A 22,796-nucleotide genomic window follows, 5' to 3' on the forward strand; every position below is an offset into this window, starting at 1 on the left:
TGTCACACAATTGCTGAGTGGATGTGTGCACTGAGAATGGTTGAAATCATTGCACCATCCTAACATGGTATCCATCAGGGAGCTGTTGGTTTGACATCCTTTCTGTAAGTTCCGTCATCCAGCATCCTCTGATAATGACCAGACAAACCCCCAGCAGCAAGAAATAGGTTGTAGGATCGACAGGCTTCAGCTAGTATCCATGAATAGGGGACTGGCCATGCAGCTGAAGAGGTGCTGCCTTTCAGACGGTCCCTGTCTCCTAGTTGCCTGTGGGTAGCCACTTCTTTCCCCTTCTCTGTAATGACAAGTCATACATCTTGCTGGCTAGCCACGGGAAAACACAAACAGCTATGAGAAAAGACTAAAATGTGGCTGTAGTAGATAATGGGCCGAGAGTGAGAGGGAAATCCAAGAAAGATGCTCATTATAGGCCTCTAGATTCCAGGTCACGTCCCTTATGATAATTCCCTGCATGCTTCAGAATGGCAAGGTGTACAGATTCTGTGAAATAACGCAAAGAAGATCTAGTACCGGACGAAGTAGAAATTTCTCCCAGCTGATGATCTAAGCCACTGTTTTCAGTCCCTCCTACAATCTCTATTTTCCATTTCTGACACCATCCCTCTCTCTGGTAAGTGCCCAAGACAAAGCATGACTGTTTGCAGACTTATTGTCATTCCTGATCCTGAAATGAGCTACAGACTACGCATCTATGTCATTACTAAGTCTGCTGTTTCCATCTCAGTATGATAGTATAGACTGACCCTGCTGCCCCTCCACATTCTATTGTCTGTAAACCAAACATCATCCCAAACCCTGCTGCTCTGCTAACTTACACAAAGTCTTATTCCGTCATTACTCTGTGTTCACTGACCCATAATGGCTCCCAGTTGTGAAGTGTTATGATTGGTATCCTGATTTTCAAACACCTCCATGAGCTCATCTCTCCCTACCTCTAAGGTTTTCGAAAAGATTTGTAGCTCAGGCTGTGGATGAGATTGTAGACATGCTTGCCGAGCTGACGGGTTTGGTTGCAAACGTTTTGTCACCCTGCTAGGTAACATCGTCAGTGCGCCTCCGGTGAAGCGTCGGTGTTCTGTTCCGCTTATTATTTATATGCATCAGTTTGCTGGGGTGGTTGCTTTTACTTCCACTTTTGTTTCTCAGTGGTTTGTATACAGGGTCTAATTCGATGTGTTTGCTGATGGAGTTCCGGTTGGAATACCAGGCCTCTAGACAGACCACAACAGGAAGACACAACACGACCAGAATCACTTCGCACCCTACCGTACATCAAGGACATTTCAGAAATGACCACAAGACTACTCAGACCCCATGGTATCAGAGTAGCCCAGAAACCAACAACAACCCTATGACTGCTACTGACAAATGTAAAGGATCCTGTACACAAAACTGACAAAGCTGGGGTAATATACAAAATACCATGCAAAGACTGTGAGAAACACTCCATAGGCCAAATCGGAAGAAAACTGATAATAAGGATACATGAACACCAACTGGCCACCAACAGATACAGCCAATTCTCATTTGTCTCACTACGCAAGGATAACAAGGAACATGAATTCGACTGGATCAACACATCAATAATCGCACAAGCCAAACAGAGACATGCCAGGGAATCCCTGGAGGCCTGATATTCCAATCAGAATTCCATCAACAAACACATTGAATTAGACCCCGTTTACAAACCACTGAGAAACAAAACCAGAAGAAATGCCAACACCCCAGCAAACTGAGGCATATAAATAACAAGCGGGACAGAACACCAACGCTTCACCAGAGGCGCACTGACAATGTTACCTAGCAGGGTGATGAAATGTTTGCAACCAAACCCACCGGCTCGGCGAGCATGTCTACAACCTTTCCCTACCTCTAATTTCTTCCAGTTCCATAACCGACAGAGGTATATTTGTATTTCTTCAACTCTATCTTCTTCAGCATTCCCAATTGTAACTGCTCCATAAACAGTAACTCTGCCTTCATGTATCTAGGCCCTGTGTGCAGGACCTCCTTCTTTATAACTTGAAATCTTGTTTTCCTCCTTTAACTCAAAAGACTGCCTCTTGGACCAAACATCCATCTTAATATCTTCTTTTGTGGCCCAGTGTTGTAGTGCTTCTGAGAAGCTCCAGTGGATGTCTTATTTTCTACAAGGCGTTATATAAATATTAATAGTTGTTGCTGTTGAGAATGGCATCACTTGTTTAACTTCACTATGTTTTGTGATATAACATTTGTTGACAAATGCCTCCAAGTGAGGAATATAGTTGTACAGCACAGACCCTTGATCTTGTGGTAATAATTTCAGCTCTAGTTATGCTTTACATGTGTAATATAAGGTGTAATATGCTGTAAAATATGTATCAATCACAAATAGTGTTTATTAGGATAGATTTAAAAACATTGAATTGAAAACACTAGATTTTGCATTAGAAAGTTTATAACAGTAACTGCCATTTTTTAAAAATTTGGCTCTTCACACTCAAGCTCAAAAAATTTGCACCACTAAATTCCTGGAATTGTAAGGCACTCATAAAATGCACTCATCAGGCCCACTTGCCTAGATGGGTGCAGCTCCAACAACACTCAAGAAGCTTAACATTATCTAGGACAAAGAAGCCCACTTGACTGGCACCACATCTGCAAACATTCACACACTCCACCTCTGACAGTGATATATAGCATCTACAAGATGTACTGCAGAATTTGCCAAAGATACTTCAACAGCACCTTCTAAACCCTTGACCCCTTCCATCTAGAAGTAAAAGGATTTAAAAGTGACCTGAGGAGCAACTTTTTCATGCAGAGGGTGGTGTGTGTATGGAACAAGCTGCCAGAGGACGTGGGCACAATTACAACATTTAAAAGGCATCTGAATGGGTACATGAAAAGGAAGGGTTTAGAGGGATATGGGCCAAATGCTGGCAAATGGGACTGGATCAATTTAGGATATCTGGTTGGCATGGGACGATTTGGACTGCAGGGTCCGCTTCCGTGCTGTATAGCTCAATGAATCTACGACAAGGGCAACATTTGCATGGGAACCCCGACCACCTACAAATTTCCCTCCAAGCCACTCACCATCCTGACTTGGAAATGTATTGCTGTCCCTTCGGTGTCACTAGTTCAAAATATTGGAACTCCCTTCCTAACAGCGTAGTGGTTATATGTAAACCAGGTGGACTGCAGCAGTTCTTGAAGGCAGCTCATCACCACCTTCGCATTACTGCAACATTACTGTAGCAGCCATCAATGCCCACATCCCACAAGTGAATTTAAAAAAACATAGGTAGTATTTACACATTGAAAAAGCAGCAAGTGTTGTCAGCCTCATTGATTTTTGACTGAAAACATGGCTGAATATTTCCTGAGGTAGTACATTGTTCTTTGTAACTGAGTTTTCAAGATTCTCTCATGCACTTTAAGACTGGAAAATATCTTGAGTTGCATAGTATGCTTTAAATAAAATATTTTATTTTATATAAATATAATATATTTATTCTATGCAGAATTTTTAAAAATTCTAAATAATGGTACCATTATGAAAGAAAGCTGGAAAGGAAAAGCCAGGGAACTATAGATTGGTGAGCCTGATGTCAATGGTGAATAAGTTGTTGGAGGGGATTCTGAGTGTCAGAATTTACATGCATTTGGAAAGGCAAGGACTGATTAAGGATATTTAACATGACTTTATGCATGGGAAATCATGTCTCACTAACTTGATTAAGTTTTTGGAAGAAGTGACAGGAATGACTGATGAAGGCTGAGCGTTGACGTTATCTATACAAACTGCAGCAAGGCACTCGGCAAGGTTCAGCATGGTAGACAAGTTAGTAAAGTTAGATCACATGGGATCAAGGGGGAGTTAGCCAATTGGATACAAAATTGGCTTGTAGGTAGGATACAGAGGGTGGTGTTAAAGGTTTGTCTTTTGGGCAGGAGTCCAGTATGCTGCAAGGATCAGTGTGGGGTCCACTGCTTTTCGTCATTTAAATAAATGATTTGATTTGAATAAAGGAGGTATGGTTAGTAAGTTTGCAGATTACACCAAAATTAGTGGTGTAGTGGACAGTGAAGAAGGGTCAGATGGGCCAAGGGCTGACAAATGGAGTTTAATTTAGATAAATGTGGGGTGTTGCATTTTGGTAACATGGTGATTGTAACGAAGTCAGCCAGGTGGACCTCATAGAATGAGTTCCGTGATTGGGGCAGTTAACTTGGTTCAATTCAGGGAGCCCTGGCTGATAGATAAAAACAGGAGTGTCAGACATCCTGTTCACTCTGTGAGCTAAACGTAAGGGAGCTGGATCAGTGTCAAGGACTTTCCATGTGTCAATAAAGAGTGACTTAATGATGGATAGCAGCCTCTGTAGAACTATTTCAGGTAAAGCAAATCAGCCCTTGACTCATACAATTAATGCTAGGGCCCTGGGGAGCGTTGCCAAACAAAAAGACCTAAGGGTGCAGGTGCATTGTTTCTTGAAAGTGGAGTCACAGATGGACAGGGTGGTGAGGAAGGCATTTGGTATGCTTGTCTTCATTGATCAGTGCATTGACTATAGGAGTTGGGACGCCATGATGTGGCTGTACAGGACATTGGTTAGCCCACTTTTGGAATACTGTGTTCAGTGCTGGTCTCCCTGCTATGGGAAAGATGTTGTTAAACTGGAAAAGTTTCAGAAAATATTTACAGGATGTTGCTGGGTTTAGAGGATTTGAGCTATAGGGAGAGGTTGAATATGCTGGGGCTATTTTCCCTGGAGCATTGAAGGCTGAGGGATGACCTTATAGAGGTTTATAATATCATGAGGGGCATGGATAGGGTAAATAGGCAAAGTCTTTTACCCAAGGCAGGTGAGTCCAAAACAAAAGAGCTTAGGTTTAAACTGAGAGGGGAAAGATTTAAAAGAGACCTGTGGGGCAGCTTTTACACACAGAGAGTGGTGTGTGTATGGAACAAGCGCCAGAGGAAGTGATGAAGGTTGGTACAATAACAACATTTAAAAGGAATCTGAATGGGTACATGAAAAGGAAGGGTTTAGAGGGATATGGGCCAAATGCTGGCAAATGGGTCTAGCTCAGTTTAGGATATCTGATCAGCATGGACTAATTGGACTGAAGGATCTATTTCCGTGCCATACATTTCTATGACTCTAATAGCATCCTGCTACAATTGGTATTGTGTTTAATAATTGAAAAATCAAGCAGCAATGTCATGAAAGTTAAATATTCTTTTATTGTAGACTTGAGTGAATGTGACAACTGTTTTTTGATCAAAGAGACTGAGGGATAATTCACTCATTTTCTATTTTTGTCTTTTGTAGTGACACCTATTTATTCAATTAGCTGCAGTAAATTCTATTTAATGTTTACAGTAAATATGTCTAACTACAGGATAAGACGGAGAAAATAGTCCATGAGAATGTATAGGTAATGTTGGCAAAAATGGAAAATGAGCAGAACAATGCTAATGTGTACATAACTGAGAACAAACAAAGCAGTAACTGTATGGCCAGTGGAAATAGAAGCCTACATGGACATAATAAAGGATAAAGGATGAGAAAACAAATGGAAAAAATGGAATTGCTCTTGTATCTTTGCACAGTATGTTACACATATATATGAAAATGTTTATTTTGCTATAAATTTTTATTAACCATCAAGTATATAAAATTAAGCCACAGTGTTTGTTACACTGAGTGACTTGACTTGATAAACCAAGGTTGTGAGGCATAAGTGTAATGTAGCCTCAAACAAAACAAAATGTCCTAACAAAGGGTGTAGACCAGTTCTATAAACATGTTTGCTGAATATAAATGTTCACCGATTTCTTCCTTGGAGCTAGTGTGCAAAACAAAGTAGTATCATTGACAAAACATTTTAAGGTCAGAATCTTAATGGAAAGTATGTTAGTTATACAATAGTACACAGCTGCACTTACTGTTTTAATCACCTTTATTCTCAGGTGAGACAGCAATGAGATCTTCTGGTTACTCAAAAAAAGAACAATCTGGCCATACCAATGTCTATCAAAAACCTAAATATAAGCATAGAAGGACAGTTCAATCGTTATTTTCATTTGGAGTTCATGGCAAATTTTCTTCAGACTGCAATACCTTGCTGGGTCCTGTCAATGGTAATGTTAAACTTTTGACCAATCAATAAGTCTGTACTAAAATAAATGTTCATGTGGAAAAAGTTTAAAACAAAACATTTTACACTTTTTATCTTTCTATCTCCTTCATTCGATATAGAAATTAGCACAAACTACAGTGAATTGTAATAAATATCCTTATTGCTTTCTATGTGGTGTTGTATAACATAGAAGCAGAGCAATAAATAGATATTGTGAATTAATGATGGCATCAAGTCAACAATGTATCTCTTGTAAAAGTGAAAGAGTCAATATTTGAATATATCCTTCACCAATTGAAGGCAAATCATTACATAGCCGTTAATTGTTAAGGGAGAGTATATGTGTCTCTTGTCTGTTTGTTTTTATTTGTCTCCCTCCATTGATTTAGATTTTGTGAGCAATACTCCAACTGCAGACTCTGACTCCACTAGCAATGCAACTTCTGGTCTTCTCTCTTGTAGAGAGATGTCTAAATATAACACAGAGCATCAATTGTCCTCGAATGCATTCAGTTTATAACCTTGTCAATCTGTAATTGACTCAACATTAGAGCTCCTTCGCTCTGATAATATGGAATGAGATGCTTTAAATCCACAGCCTGCTTGCATGTGAAAAACAAAGTCCCTGGTTACTCTTTAAGGAGCTGCCATTCTTGTTTTGGCCCAGTCACTGCAGCCAACAGAAATGCTAAACCAGAATAAGTGCTTTACAGAATAGTTGACTTCCCAATGTTAATAGATGGCAGCCACAAAGGGTAGAAAAAAAATGTAGGAATACAATTGGAGGGGTTATAATTAGGAGTGTAAGGACAAGGGAACATCATTTCATCCCTCAAGCATATTTTGACATTCAATTATGTTATGTCTAATTTCTACAGACAGTATCTTCTAATCAGGCAATGTTCATGGCAATTTAATTCACTTCGTCTTATTCAGAGACACGGACAATGTTCAGAGGCCATAAACAGTGAAGGGACACTTAACTCAAACAGTAAGATAGTACAAATATTTATAATTTTGCTAAACATTTTTAATGTAATTAAATAATTTTGATTTAGTATTTTTTCCAAGTTTGTATAAAACTTTCAAATGGAGGACAGTGGTGCAGTTCTCGTGAGGCATCAAGATTACATCATCCCATTGTCAATCACATCATCATAGTTATCGCTGAGATAGCAGAACTGCAGATGCTGGAGTCTGAGATAACACAGTGTGGAGCTGGAGGAACACAGCAGGCCAGGCAGCATCAGAGGAGCAGGAAAATTGAAGAAGGGTCCCGACCCGAAACATTAACTATCACAGTTGTCTCTGTTTAAGGGAAGATTATTTTATGAAGCAGTTTATGAAACAAGAAGGCACTTTTCTCCAATTTATATATTTTTCAGTGTATTTGAGGCAAGAGATGGTATTTCTGGAGAGTTGCCATTATAAAATCCCAAAAATACGAAGTAATATTGCTGCTGAGGATAACTTTTTCCAAGGACGTTGTGGTTTCACTCTTAAAGCACAGTTGTTTGTTTTGTAATGAACATTATTAAGGAACCCTTACCACTAGCAGAATGGTCTTTATCCTACTGGGTGAATTAGGTTCAAGCCTTGTACACTAGTGGTGCTCTAATTCATGTTGTACAGTTCTCAGGAAAAAAAGAATACTCACCTGGAAAAAAGTTAAACTTAACACAAGATAATTAGACTTCATTATACATTTTTAAAGCAAAAACAATGCTTTATTTCATTTTTAGAACAATATGAACAATATTTTGGAGTGGAAAATGATATGATGGGTGTGCACACATTTATATTCACCTACTGTAAATTTCCTCTATGACGTCCAGACAGGTTGTACACTGACTTAAGTACAGGTCATTCAGCTCAGTAAGTGTGTATTAGCAATCTTCTCCATATAAAGGATATACTAAATCGAATTCCAGTCACCTCACTTCTCCCCATGCCACTGATAGCATTTATTTTTCGAGTTACTTTCAAATTCTCTTTTAGAAGAAGTTATTTTTTGTAATGTAATATTTCCTATTGTAGTAATTTTGGTACAACAGTCTGACTGTCCCATTAGTCCTAATTTTTTTTTCTAGGGAGCTATTTCCTTTCAATATGATTTACTTTAGCATGTAACTGCTGTTAATATAACAAAACGAAGTACAGTGTAAGGAAAGCTCCCTCGATTTATCAATAAGGAGGACTTGGCAGAGTTGCCTGTGCAGGGTGTGTCTTTGTCAAGACAGGTGTCTGTGTCAAAGTCAGATCATTATCATTCAAAATAGTATTATTTTTATTCGACTTTTCTATAGCAGATTGATAAAAGTGATGGAAGTTAAGAAGTTGGATCTGGAATCACATCCACACCAATCAAGGCCAGCAGAAATTGATTCCGAAATAGCATCAAAGAATTATTGGGCTTTTACTCCAATCTGGTAGTTTCAAGATCATTATCGTTGATGCTAGCTTTTTGTTCCAGTTGTATTTAATTAACTCATCTTAGATTCCTAGCTGTCATGGTGGAATTTAAACTTGTGCATTTCAGTTCATTAGTCTAGACCTTTGGAATACTAATCTATGCTGCCATCTCTGCAATTGTTTCTTCTATGTAAGATTAATTGTAAATAACAACAATGCTTAGACCACTGAATATATCGTGTAAAGTTTGTCATCTTGTTATATTTCTCTAAATTTTCCATAACAGATCCAAACCAAAGTACCAGCCAAGGCATGAGCCAAATGGGACTGCCAGTTTCTCAGAATCCTGAACGAGTAAGCAACTTATTTCCAACATAATTCTGTCTTTGCTGCTGTATAACTGCTGAGCCAAAGATAATGAAGCTGGTATTATAAAGATTTGTTTGTGATATTGTCGATAGTGACTGGTTCTCTGTAGTTAGTCCAATTATTTCATCATGATGTGAAGCTTCTGTTTATACAGTTATGATGTTTTCATAGTTGAGATTCTTTTGGGGAAGAATACATCTAATTTTACCAGGATAAAATCTGAAACTGAAACAACTTCAAATCTGACTCACTCATGACCATGTTCATCTTTGACATTTCATAGTAACTCACTCATAGGTTTCTATTTACACTTCTCGCGCAAGGTGCTCTGAATATTTCTTTCTTGACAATTCTCCAATCTGTCACTTTAAATCTTTATGAAACCTATCATGATGTAGTGTTACTTTGAATTCTGACATACAGTATCTAACAAATTTTTAAAATTATGAATTATTGCAGAATTCCATTTGAAAGTGGCACAAAGAGCTTTGTGAACATATAAATTACAAGCAGGAATATACCAATTAGCCCCTCGAGATGCTCTGAAATTCATTAAGGTCATGGCTGATCTGATTGTGGCATCAACTCCATTTCCCTATTTACCCCAATAATATTTGACTCATGTATTAGTGAAGAATCTATCCATCTTGCTTTAAAAAATTCAATGACCCTGCCTCTACCACTCTCCGTGAAAGAGAATTCCAAAAATTTGTGACCCTCAGAAAAAAGATATCTTCTCATCTCTGTTTTCAATTGGCTCCCCCAGTACTTTTAATTGAGTACACTAGGTTGTGTCTCTCCCATAGGATGAAACATCCATCAGCATCCCCTCAGGACTTTATATGCTTTGATAAGACCAGTGTACTAAACTCCATTGGATTCCTGTCCAAGTTTTTTTTCGTAAAATAAGTCCCCTCACCCCAGTTATCAGTTAAGTAATGATGTTATAGAAAAGAACTTAAAACTTTGCAAAATTCAATGTAATTCAGGCATGGTTTTATGAAAGAGAAATTATACTTAATCTACTTATCAGTTCTTTGAAGAAGAAACTTGTTGTTAATAAAGGTAAATCTGGGATGTGCTGTCCTTAGATTTAAGAAGGCATTCAATAAAGTACCAAATCAAAGATTAAGGAGGAAAATAAAGGTTACATTTGAGGTTACAATCAGATCATAATCTTATTAGATGTTGGAGCAGGCTTGAGCGACCAAATAGTTTACTTCTGCTCCTGTGTCATATGTTCATTAGAACGTTCTCAAGAGCACTTTTAATGCAATTATGTCCTTTCTCAAATAAGGAAATCAACATGGTATGCAGTATTTTAGATTTGGTCCATGAATGTGCTGCACAAATGGAGCACAAAATCATTTCAATTGTTATGTTCCATTTCCCTTGCTATAAATGACAGCAATCCATTTGCCTACCTAATCACTTGCCATACCTGCATGAACCAGGATACCAGATCCCTATGTGTCTCGGAGTTCCGTAGTTTCAGAGGAAGGGTCACTCGATCCGAAACGCTAACTTTGATTTCTCCCCACAGACGCTGCCAGACCTGCTGAGCTTTTCCAGAAATCTATGTTTTTCTTTCTGTATTTTCTTCATATTTAAATGATATGATACACCGATATACTTCATTCTTCAATGGACGGGTTCACATCTTCTCAAATTATAATCCATCTCTCAGGTTTTTGCCCACTCACTTAAATGATCCATATTTCTGTGTAGACTTCGTATGTCATCTTCACAACTTACTTTCCTACCTATCTTTATGCCATTATCAAAATTTAGTAACCATACGTTTGGTCCTTCTTTCCAAGTCATTAATATAGTTTATAAATATCTGAGGGCCTAGCACTAATCCATATGACACTCCACTTGCTATATCTTGCCACCCTGTGTGACTCAGTTAGCTGAAATTTAAGGCCTTCATATCAATTCTAACCACAGTAACTTAATATTTGGCACAGGATGATCGCATAGATGTACATTTCCCAGAGAATGACACACACCTTGGTGAAGGTAGGTCAGTTGCACAGTAATTTAAACTGCATGTTTCCCTTCCCCACCTCATATTTATTTGGTGGTTCCCTTTTATTTAGCAACAGTACTACAATTGGTTCAGTAGTTGTATTCATCTCTCTCCACCAGCAATTGTTAAATGATTCCTTTAGTCACAGGGCCAGACTGCGTTTTACTGATTGGCGGGTCTAGTTGACAGGTCGGTTCACTGCACTGTCCTTGTGGTATTGCAGCCCAGTACTGTCCCCTATTACCTGTAAGATAATTAAATGTAAAAGACAGTTGTGCCTGTTTCTCTTCAGTTTCACTCATCAGCCTCATGATAGCCATATATCTGTTTCATCCAATAAAGCTTCAAATGCTATTAATTTTTTTCAATGGAACATATGCAGCGATGTTAGGGTTGCCCATCTCTAATTCTTTCTCTCCACATATTTAAAGAAGATTTTATGATCAGTTTCTATGGTCTCTGCAATTTTATTCTCATATTCTATTCCCAACACCACCCCCCACCCCGCCCCAACCTGATCAAACCTTTTGTCCTCTTTTGCTCAATTCTAAAATTCTTCCAGTCTTGTTGCTATTTCCTGGCAATTTTATGTATCTTCTCTTTGGATCTAATACTATCCCTAAATTCTTTGGTAAGCCATATTTGAGCCATCTTTTCTCTTTTATTTTTGTGCCAAACAGGAATGAATTATTGTTTTAATTTATGCCCAAGTTCTTTAAATATGAACTACTAAAGAGCCATCCTCTTTAGCAAGATTTCCCAATCCATCCTTGTCAATTTGTACCTCATACCCTCACAGTTTCCTTTATTTAGACTCATGACCCAAGTTTCAACTCAACTAGTTTACATTCCATCTTAATGAAGAATTCTATCATATCATGGACACTGTTCTCCCTGGGACCTCACACAAGATTATTGATGAATTCTTTCTCATTACACAACATCCAATTCCCTTATTAGTACATAATCACCTGCTCTCTGGTTGGTTCTTTAATGTATTAGTCTAAAAGAAAACATCCACACTCTCCTCAAAATCCTCCCACATTTCAGAGTAATATTTATTATATGGAAACCGATGGGTTACCAGTACTTGCTAATTATTTGTTCATTGCAGAGATATTGCTGAAAAGAACAATTTGAATTAAACAGAACTGTTAATTGTGGTAAACTGTTTGAAATCACTGGGGACTGACTGAAACCAGACAAGTAACCAGAGGGACAGGAAGACCTCCATACAATATCACATGCAGACAAAAACAAAGTTATGACGAAACTTTCCAAAACAATGGTTCAACCTCAACTGGAGTATTGTTTCCAATTCTGGACATTCTACTTTGGGAAGAAAGAGAAGCCTGAAAGAGCTCAGAAAAACATTTATATAAATGATTTTGGACTTCAGTTAGCTACCTTGTTAGATTGAAGAAGCTGGCATTAGTTTCGTTTAAAGAAAGAATCGAGAGGATTAAAAGGAAAGTTAATAAAAGTGTTCAAGTTCAAAGAAACTGTTTGCTTTGGAGGATGAGGTGAAAACTAGAGCACACAAATTTAATGTAATTAGTAATGAGGAAACATGTTTTTACACAGGGATTTGTTTATGATCTTGGACGTACTACCTGAAAAGATAGTGGTGGCAAATTCAAATGTAGCATTCAGAAGGGAACTTGAATGGAAAAGTGAAAATGCAGGGCTACAGGGAAAGGTCAGTGAGTGGAACTGGTTAAATTGATCCTATAGAGCCCCAGCCGTCCAGAACTTCTCCTTTTGTGAATAAATGATTCTGTCACTGAGGGAGGACCAGGGAATCTGTTAGCTCAGTTGGTTTAATGGTTTGTGATGCAGATGCCAATAATATGGGTTCAAATCTTGCACCAACTGAGGTTATCATGAATGTTGTGCCATCTCAACCTTGCCCTTGCCTGAGTGACTCTCCAATGAGACTACAAAGTGATCTTGATCAAATGGGTCAATGGGCTGAAAAATGTCTGAGTGAGATCAATCAGGAAAAATGCGAAGTATTTCATTTTGGTACAACAAACAAGGATAGCGGCTTGGCTAGTGTTGCAGAACAGAGGGACCTAGGGGTGCAGGTACATAATTCTTTGAAGCTTGCATCACATACAGACAGGGTGGTTTCCTTCATTGCTCAGTCCTTTGAGTATAGGAGTTGGGAAGTAATGTTGAGGTTGTACAGGACATTGGTGACTTTTCTTCTGGAGTACTGTGTCCAGTTCTGGTCGCCCAGCTATAGGAAGAACATTATCGAGATGGAGAGAGTTCAGAAGAGATTTACTAGATATTGCCGAGTATGGAAGGTTTGAGTTATAAAGAAAGGCTGGAGAGGCTGGCATTGTTTGCCACAGGAGCATCGAAGGTTGAGAAGCAACTTGACAGAAGTTTATAAAATAACAAGAAGTGTAGTAGAGTTAATGGTGGTTGTCTTTTCCATAGGATGGGGGATTTCAAGACTAGAGGGCACATTTTTAAGGTGAGAGGAGAAAGATTTTAAAAAGACACGAGAGGCAGATTCTTTTTTACAGAGGGTGGTTCGCATGTTGAATGAACTTCCTGAGGAAGTGGTGGATGCGGGGACAATTACCATGTTTAAAAGACATTTGGATAAATACATGAATAGGAAAGGTTTGGAGGGATATGGGCCAGTAGTAGGCAGGTGGGACTAGTTTAGTTTGGGATTATGTTTGGCATGAACTAGTTGGACTGAAGGGTCTGTTTCTATGCTGTATGACTCTCTGAGAGAGCAACCCTATGGTCCTTTGGGACAATGGCAACTTTAGCTTTTGTTGAGCTAGGCTTGAAAAATATAAATGGTATACTAGACCATTTGAAAGGATAGTTAAAAGTCAATCACATTGCCATGGTTCTGAGACACAAATTGGTTAGATGTGACAAGAACATTAGTGAAAAAATGGGCTTTTATGGCAATCTTGCATTCACAATTAATGATACTAGCTTTAGCTGGTTTCTTCAATTGAATTTAAATTCCAAAACTGCCATGATGGAACTCCAATTCATGCCTTTTGGAACTCTAATATGGATATCCAAACAGTTAATGTAATAATATAACCACTGTGGCATTTTTCCCATGCATGTCTACCATATCAAACACGAGCCTACTTCACTTCACTCTATTGTCCCTACCCTAATTCTAACCTGCTTTCTCTTCAATCCTGATTATTATCTTCAACTTTCTTGCTTCCTTGTATGTCACATGATAAGAGTATGTCTAGTACTTCTATCAAAAAAGTCCCTAGCAAATCATAACATGAATATTTGACATCATGAAAACTCTTCACTATGAACATTCAATGTGGAAAGGCAAAATGATTTCCTTTGATTTGAATCACTTCACCAGCTAGCCCCTCCCCATTATAAACCATCTCAGACCACTTACAGGAGGGCCTGACTCCACTGAACATGGGAACAGCTTAGGGTCACAAGAACTTAAAATGGCTATTCCCCTTACCTGTGTTAATGCTTATTAGTAATAACGAAAAGACTGAACAATTCTATTTTTATCATGTATGTGATCAAATACATGCATTTTTTCTTCTTTGTAGGTTGTAGTTCATAGGTGGAACACATCCATCAACAGATCTGCAAAGCCTGGCTTATATAATACTGTTTCAAAACACATAAGTGACCTGATTGGAGGCTCATCAGCAGATAATGTGTATATTAGCAAATAGACTTGTGTCCTCAAAAAGCTGAACCAAGCAAATAAATACTGCTGGAAAACTTAAGCAATGTAGGCATTGTTTGCATATTATGAGACCTTGACATTATAATCTGAAAATAACCATCTTTTGGTTATGAATTTTGTTTTGTTATGAAAAGTGACCTGACTGAGGCAACCAGAATATCGTCTACATTTTTTCAGTTAATCTATTTACATAATTTGCTTTAAAATTCCGTATATTCCAGATTCAGGTTCCTTAATTTGTTTTTTTGTTCTCCAATCATTGACTGGTAACTACCTCTGTACACAAGTACCCCCTTTAAGCTACAATATACAGGGGATCAAATAGCTTTAACGTTCACTAGACTTTATCTTCAGCTTATGCTTCCTGCCTTTTACTTTCCTGGGCTTCCCTTACCACAGACTTCTATGCCACCTAAGTCTTAGTTCAGCCTTTTTTTTATATACACTAACAGTCCTAACACATTACAATTTCACCTACTGGTTTAGTCATACAAACACTCAAGATGGTGGATCTCAAATCAATCATAGGATCCCTACAGTGTGGAAACAGACCATTAAGCCCAACAAGCCCACACCAGCTCTGAAGAGTATCCCACCTATACTCACCCTATAACCCTGCATTTCCCATGGCTAATCCACCCAACCTGCACGCCCCTGGACACTAAAGGTCAATTTAGCAAGGCTAATCCACCTAACTGCACATCTTTGGACTATGGGAGGAAACCAGAGCATCCAGAAGGGACCCACACAGACACAGGGAGAATGTGCAAACTCCACACCGACGCTCACCTGAGGCTGGAGTTGAACCCAGGTCCCTGGCACTGTGAGGCAGCAGTGCTAACCACTGAGCCACTGTGCCACCCATCCATATATCGTTCAATGGGCCTTTTCACTCAGTCCACTATTACTCCTCCCAGAGTCCATATTCTTTCATTTCTGTAACATCTTGACAAAATAGTCAATCGCATTTTTTATTTCGATTGCAATTCTTCTTACGTCCTTTCATTAATACTACTTTCATTGTTTTAAAGTGAGTTTCTCTATGGATTTTGTGTCAGTGTCCTATCGTTTAAATTATGGTTTTGTGCTCTGTCAAGCCACACTAATCCTTTCATCAATTAGGTGTACATGTCTGAGACCTGGTCTTCACTGCATGTTTTTTTTCAACCATCTCATGATTGTTACCTCCGAGGTAACATTCCCTTTTGCACATTTACATCGCTATCCCAAGACCATGTCATGCATTCTTGACTCCCATGTGATCTGAGATTTTACCTATCTCTCCACGTATGCTCCTAATGCCTTGGGTAGTGGCTTGATCACAAATTCAGTCTTTCTTAAAAAGAAAGCAAGGACCCAAACATCACCAAGAGAAAGCTATCGGTTTGGTGCTCTCACCTAAACTTCCTTTTCACTAAAATGCATTTTAACCTCAAATGCCATTTCAACCCATTATTTTTCTTTTTGTCTTCTGCCAGCAGCCTCCACCCCTAATTACTTCATCTCATTCAATTTTGCAACTTAACTATTATCACCATATCTAATTCCAGAGATCTGTAGAGATCTGTAGCCCATGGAGCATAATCTTACAATATATTAAAACAGAAGTCAAACGTTTCTGTTTGATTCAGGCACAACATACTTTGTTTGTTCTTTCTTTAAGATGACCCACATAATTTTTTATAAGCTACTTAGAACTCATTCTAGATATTTGATGTATCTCCATGTAAATTTGTCCAAATTCAATGTCCTGGTTACTCCCTCAAAGTCACTAACCATTTTCATGCATTGAAACCACAGAGACTGTGTGCATGCACTTTATCATTTCTCAGAATCTCTTTAAATTTTCAGGTAATTATTTCATTTAAATGTTTTAGAATACTAGGACATGTGAGTCTTAATATAGTTTTTGTCATGATCTCTTGAAGTCTACCCAGGATCAGTGGTTTCGAGATTCCTGACACTCACTACAATTGATGTTTCCATAATACTACCCCAACGCTGAAATGTGTTATTGATGAATGGCTTGATGAGTTGAGGGTGCCTCATCCATCATTGTGTTGCGATGTTGAATGTCTGCAAATGGGCTCAGCCTTCAATGTCTCCAATTTCTAAAAAAATAAACAAGCTCCATCCATTCCACATCGAGCAGAATGGGTCAATTAAAATTAATCTACTATGGATTCAAATCAGGGGGTGGGGTGTAAATTCCTGCATATAACTATGTCATCCGTCTCTCCTCCTCCTTGAAGGAAGGAAAAGCCCACCCCTTTGTTAAATTTGCCTTTCTTAATCTCCTCATTCACAGGAAGTTGCGTTTTCAACACTCCAATGTCCCTATCACTTGGATATTAACAATGAGTCATTCTTATCATCTGGAATTAAAGATTCACTCGTGTTAAAATAGTATTTGGAAGTTCACTCTGGCCAGAAAATGAAATTCCAAACATGGTAATTTCTGAAATTAAAATTTACCCAAGTCCAAACACAACGTGGAGCCAATTCCAGAAGGAAAATTTTTACCAAGCTTTACAAACCAAATTTTTGAATCAACATTTCACAGATTTTGGCTTTACACAACCACTGATGGTTTCTTAAATGGATATTACATTAACCATACATGTCCCACACTGATACAGGCACACAACACACTATCAAATCACCATACATTCCCAAAATGCAAACTAACCTCAAAGTATAGAGATAGCAAGGTGTAGAGTTGGATGAACACAGCAGGTCAAGCAGCATCAGAGGAGCAGAAAGGCTGACGTTTCTGGCCTAGCACCTTGCTATCTCAGATTCTCCAGCATCTGCAGTTCCTACTAACCTCAAAGTATCCTCAGATCTCGAGGTCCAGGGAATAAAAAAACACAAATTGTACAAGACTACATTTAGCAACAAACAAACAAAGGTGCATTCAAACGAGACCACAAAGAGTTAACACTTAACAAGATTTAGTGCACATGCACAACGCAGAAACCTGGCCTCCAGTTCTCTTTTTTTCCTGTTATAACCATCCTCCATCGTTTCAAAATTAGCAATTTGCTTAAATATGAACATTTATTAAATAATAATAAAAGGAAAAGAAAGGAAAAATAAAAAAACTGAACTATGGACATCTATTAGGTAATTAAGAAAAGATGAAATAGGTAGGAAAATAAAGCAATGAGCCTCACACCCTCCTGCACATCAAGGATCCCTCGACTAACAGCTTGTTTGGAGGCTTAGGTTTGTTCTGGCACCATTCATGATCCCAGTTCAAGGTGAAGTCCAAAAACTCAGAATGAAACTCTCTCTCTCATACAGTGTAACAACCAGCCAGCACAGAAAAACAGATACACAAAACAAGCTGCTTGTAAGTACAGAAAACAAGTTTTTGTTTGTGCCGTCTGCGGCGTGCACAGGACTCATTTGAGGTCATGCAGCTATCAAATATCATCGACAATTTTAGCCCTCCAGCCCATCCTATCCAGGGCCGTGTGAGAGCAAGCGAAGAGCTCGGAGATGCAGCCTAATCCAGTTCATGGGCTGGGTACATGTCACCCACAAACTTACTGATCAACCTCCTGCATTCAATTCTAAATCATTTATATATCCCACAAACAGCAAGGACCCCAACACTTATCCCTGTGGGACCCTAATAGAGACAAGTTTCCACTCACAAAAACATTGCCACTGCTTTCTCCCACTCAGCCAATTCTGGATTCAATTTGTCAAATTTCTTTGGATCCCAAGAGCTCTTACCTTCACTACCAGCCTGCCATATGGAACCTTATGATAAACCTTTTTTTAAGTCTAAGTAGATTAGGTCAAATGCATTGCCCTCATCTACATACCTGGTTACCTCTTCAAAAAAATCAATCAAATTGGTTAACCATGACCTCCCTTAACAAAACAATGCTGACTGTTCTTAATTAATCCCTGCCTTTCCAATTCTGTATCCCTCAGCATTACTTCCAATAGATCCCCAATCACTGAGGTTAGACTGACTGGCCTGTAGTCTCCTGGTTTACCTCTTACTCCCATCTTGAACGCCAGTACTACATTGACCTCTGACACTGCTCCTCAGCCAGAGGAGCAATTAAAAGATGGAGAGATGCTCCTGACATATTTCATAACTCTAACATTCACAGAACTTCATCTTTATTTTACAAAAGTACATAACTCAGTTCCTCAGGAATATTGATAAGGTAATTAATGAAATACAAATTAGTCAGTCAAGCCATGTGGAAAATGTTTGTTAATTTCTTACGGCAAAGTGAAACTGAATGAACAAAATGGATATGGATTAGTACTAACTATCTGAGCTTTCTCATTGCATGCAGAATAGGAGAACCAAACAATTCTAATTTCTAATGGCAACACGTGTAGAAATATCAAAAGTAAACAACTGTGAACATTGAATATCTGAAATAAGAATAAAAAGAAGTTGGAAAAGCTCAGCAAGTGATGCAGTATTTGTGGGGAGAATCACAGTTAATGATTTAGTTTAATGACTGTTTATCACAACATATGTAGACATGTCATTTATTTCAAATTCAAGTTGAGCTATTAAACTGCATTAGGCTATTGGACCATGTCACTGAACTGGCACTGACTTCACTATATTTGAGGAGTAATTGGCAGACCTAAAACTGAAATCAACATTGCCTTCTATTTGTAATAATCATATTTAGTTAATATAAAAGCTCTGAATATTCCTATTCCTATTAATATGAGTGTATAATGTATGGGATTAAATGCTTTTACTCAATGCTATTTTATAGATTGGTGTCAAACATCTGGGACAAACACCTGCAGAATGTGATTCATACATGAGTGCAATAAAGCACCTGGTTGACGATTTTAAAAAGTCAGCATCAGAAATTGTGAGTATGAGTGAACAGATATAGCCATATCATTTAATGATAAAGTTTCTCTTATGTTCAACCCTAAGTCTAATCAAAAATTAATTAAAGAGAAGAAAGCTTGATGACATATCACAAGTCCCAAATATTGCATGATTAAAAATATTCAATTTTAGTATAACTTTCTTAATTTGAAAAATAAATTCACATTCATAAGCTAAAATAAAGCCAGCCATAAATTTGTGTAGGGCTGATGTGATGCCATAAGTGGACGATTTTAAATTGATTCAGTATCATTTTCTGCTCACACTTCTGAGACCATCGATAACTAATGTTGCAGCATCACTGGATAAGGAAAGGTTGATTTTGCCACTTCTTCAATCTAATGACAGCTGCCTTATTGGGCAGAGCTCCTACAGTGCACTGAAGACTTAATAAGATATGTGATCATTAGTTTTCTGTGTTAACATCTAGGCAACGCTGTTTTAATAAAGCAATTCAATGGCGGCCTGTAATGTTAGGCTGAAGGTACCTAATGGTTCTTTAAGGTTTGACCAAAATGATTACAAGAAGACACACGCACTTCAATATGTAGCTAATTTATTGGGTTAAAATACTGAATACATATATGAATAAATAATCGTTCATTCATACTATTGATACAATCTATGTTATAAAGTTATATAGTTCGGTTAATTTTAACTCAGCCTGATTTTTCTTCATTTATGGTTTAATGAGCTCCATTAACTTATGATCAAGTAACATTGCGGCCATCTTAGGTCAGTGCATTTCCTCTTAAAAATTATTTGGCCCATGAAAAGTCCCAGGTCTTAAAAATCAGATGATGGAAATCAAAAGCATACTCAACCTCATCCTCATTAATCTGCCTGCTGAAGATGCAGATCCGTCTATGGCAGTACTGGTAGGAGTAACCAAAGCAGAGTCCTTTTGAACACCATGACCATCAAGCAAGGGGATCACCTCAGTTCAATGGAAAGTGCAGAAGGGTATGCCAGGAGCAGCACCAGATATACCTGAAAATGAGGCGTCAACCTGGCAAAGCAAGCAAACAGGACTGCCTGAGTGCCGAACAGCATATGCAGCAAGTGATAGATAGAACTAAACATTTCCACAACCAAAGGATCCACAACCTAAGCTCTGCAGTCCTATCACATCCAGTCGTGAATGGTAGTGGACAATTAAACAACTCACTGGATGAGGAGACCCCACAAATACCCCATCCTCAATAATGGGTGTTCCCAGCACATCAGTGTAAAAGAAAAGATGGAAGCATTCACAACAAACTTCCACCAGAGTGCTAAGTGGATGATCCATCTCGGCCTCCTCCAGACATCTCAAGCATCACAGGTGCCAGTCTTCATCCAAATCGATTCATTCCATGTGATACAGTAAACAGTTGGAGACACTGGATACTGCAAAGGCTACAGGCCCTGGCAACATTCTGGCAGTAGTACTGAAGACTTGTGCTCCCAAACTTGCTGCACCCCTAGCCAAGCTGTTTCAGTACAGTTACAACACTGGCATCTACCTAACAATGTGGAAAATTGCCCAGGAATATCCTGTACATAAAAACCAGGACAAATCCGAACTGGCCAATTACCACCCAATCAGTCTACTCTCTATCATCAATAAAGTGATGGAAGGAATTATCAACAGCACTATCAAGCAGCACCTGCTCAGCAATAACCAGTTCAGTGATGCCCAGCTTGGGTTCTACGTCAGCTTTCCTGCTCCTCTGAGGCTGCTTGGCCTGCTGTGTTCATCCAGCTCTGTGACTTGTTGTCTCAGATTCTCCAGCATCGACAGTTCCTACTATCTCTCATTCAACTGAGCGTGGCATCAAGGAGCCCTAGCAAAACTGAATCAATGAGTATCAGTTGACAAACTCTCTGCTGATTGGAGCCATATCTGGCACATGGGAAGATGGTTGTTGTTATTGGAGGTCATTCATCTCAGCTCCAGGACATCTCTGCAGGAGTTCCTCACGGTAGTGTCCTCAGCCCAAACATCTTCAGCTGATTGCTTAATGATCTTTATTTCATCATTATATCATAAATGGGGATGTTTGCCAGTAAATGCACCAACATTCAGCACCATTCATGACACCTCAGATACTGAAGCAACACAAGTCCACATCCAGCAAGACCTGGACAATATCAAGTTGCGCTGAAAATTTACAAGTAACGTTTGTACCACAGACATGCCAGGCATTGACCACCTCCAACAAAAGAGAATTTAATCAGATCCCTTGACATTCAGTCACATTACCGTCACTGATTCTCTGACTATCAACATCTTAGAGCTTGTCATTGACCAGGAAATGAACCGGACCGGTTATATAAATAATATGGCTATAAAAACAGGTCAGAGGCTGTGAATCCTGCAATGAGTAACTCACATCCTCTCGCTCCAAAGCCTGTTCACCATCTACAAGGCATAAATCTAGAATGTGGCGGAATACTACCCACTTGCCTACATGAATGCAGCTCCAACAACACTCAAGAAGTTTGACACCATCCAGGCCAAAGCAGCCCACTTGATTGGCATCACATCCACTAGCATCTACTAAACCCATGACGAATTCTCAATAGCAGCAACATGTAGCATCTACGAGGTGGCACAGCAGGAAATCACTGAGGCTCTGTAGACAGCATCTTCCAAACTCATGACCATTTTCATCTGGAAGGACAAGGGCAGCTCATATAGGGTAAGACCAACACCATCAAGTTCCCTTCTAAGACACACTCAATCTTCCCATGGAAATATATTGCCATTCCTTCAGCCTTGCTGGGTCCAAATCCTGGAACTGCCTCCCTAACAGCATTGCGGGCTTACCTACTGCACGTGGACTGCAATGGTTCAAAATGGCAGCTCACCACCACCTGCTCAGCAGCAGTTAGGGATGAACAATAAATGCTGGTCCAGCCAGCAATGTCAACATCCCATGAATGGTAGGACATAGATGAGGAGAAAGTATTTTTTTTCCACAGACGGTCATTAGAGAGTAGAATACTCATCTATAGCAGCTGGTGGAGATGGAGTTAGATAGATTTTTGATAATCGAGAGATTAGGGGTACAGACTAGAAGATGGAGTTGATCAACGTGATCAGCAAAACCCCAATTACCTGGTCAAGCAGGATTAAAGGATAAAGTGCCCTAACCTTATGTTCAAAAAGAAAACAATTGCCCAATCTGTGGTTGTTTCCCTAAACCCTGAGCAATGAATTCAATATCATAAAT

This window comes from Rhincodon typus, chromosome 5, assembly GCF_021869965.1.
Source record: "Rhincodon typus isolate 14 chromosome 5, sRhiTyp1.1, whole genome shotgun sequence".
Taxonomy (NCBI): Eukaryota; Metazoa; Chordata; class Chondrichthyes; order Orectolobiformes; family Rhincodontidae; genus Rhincodon; species Rhincodon typus.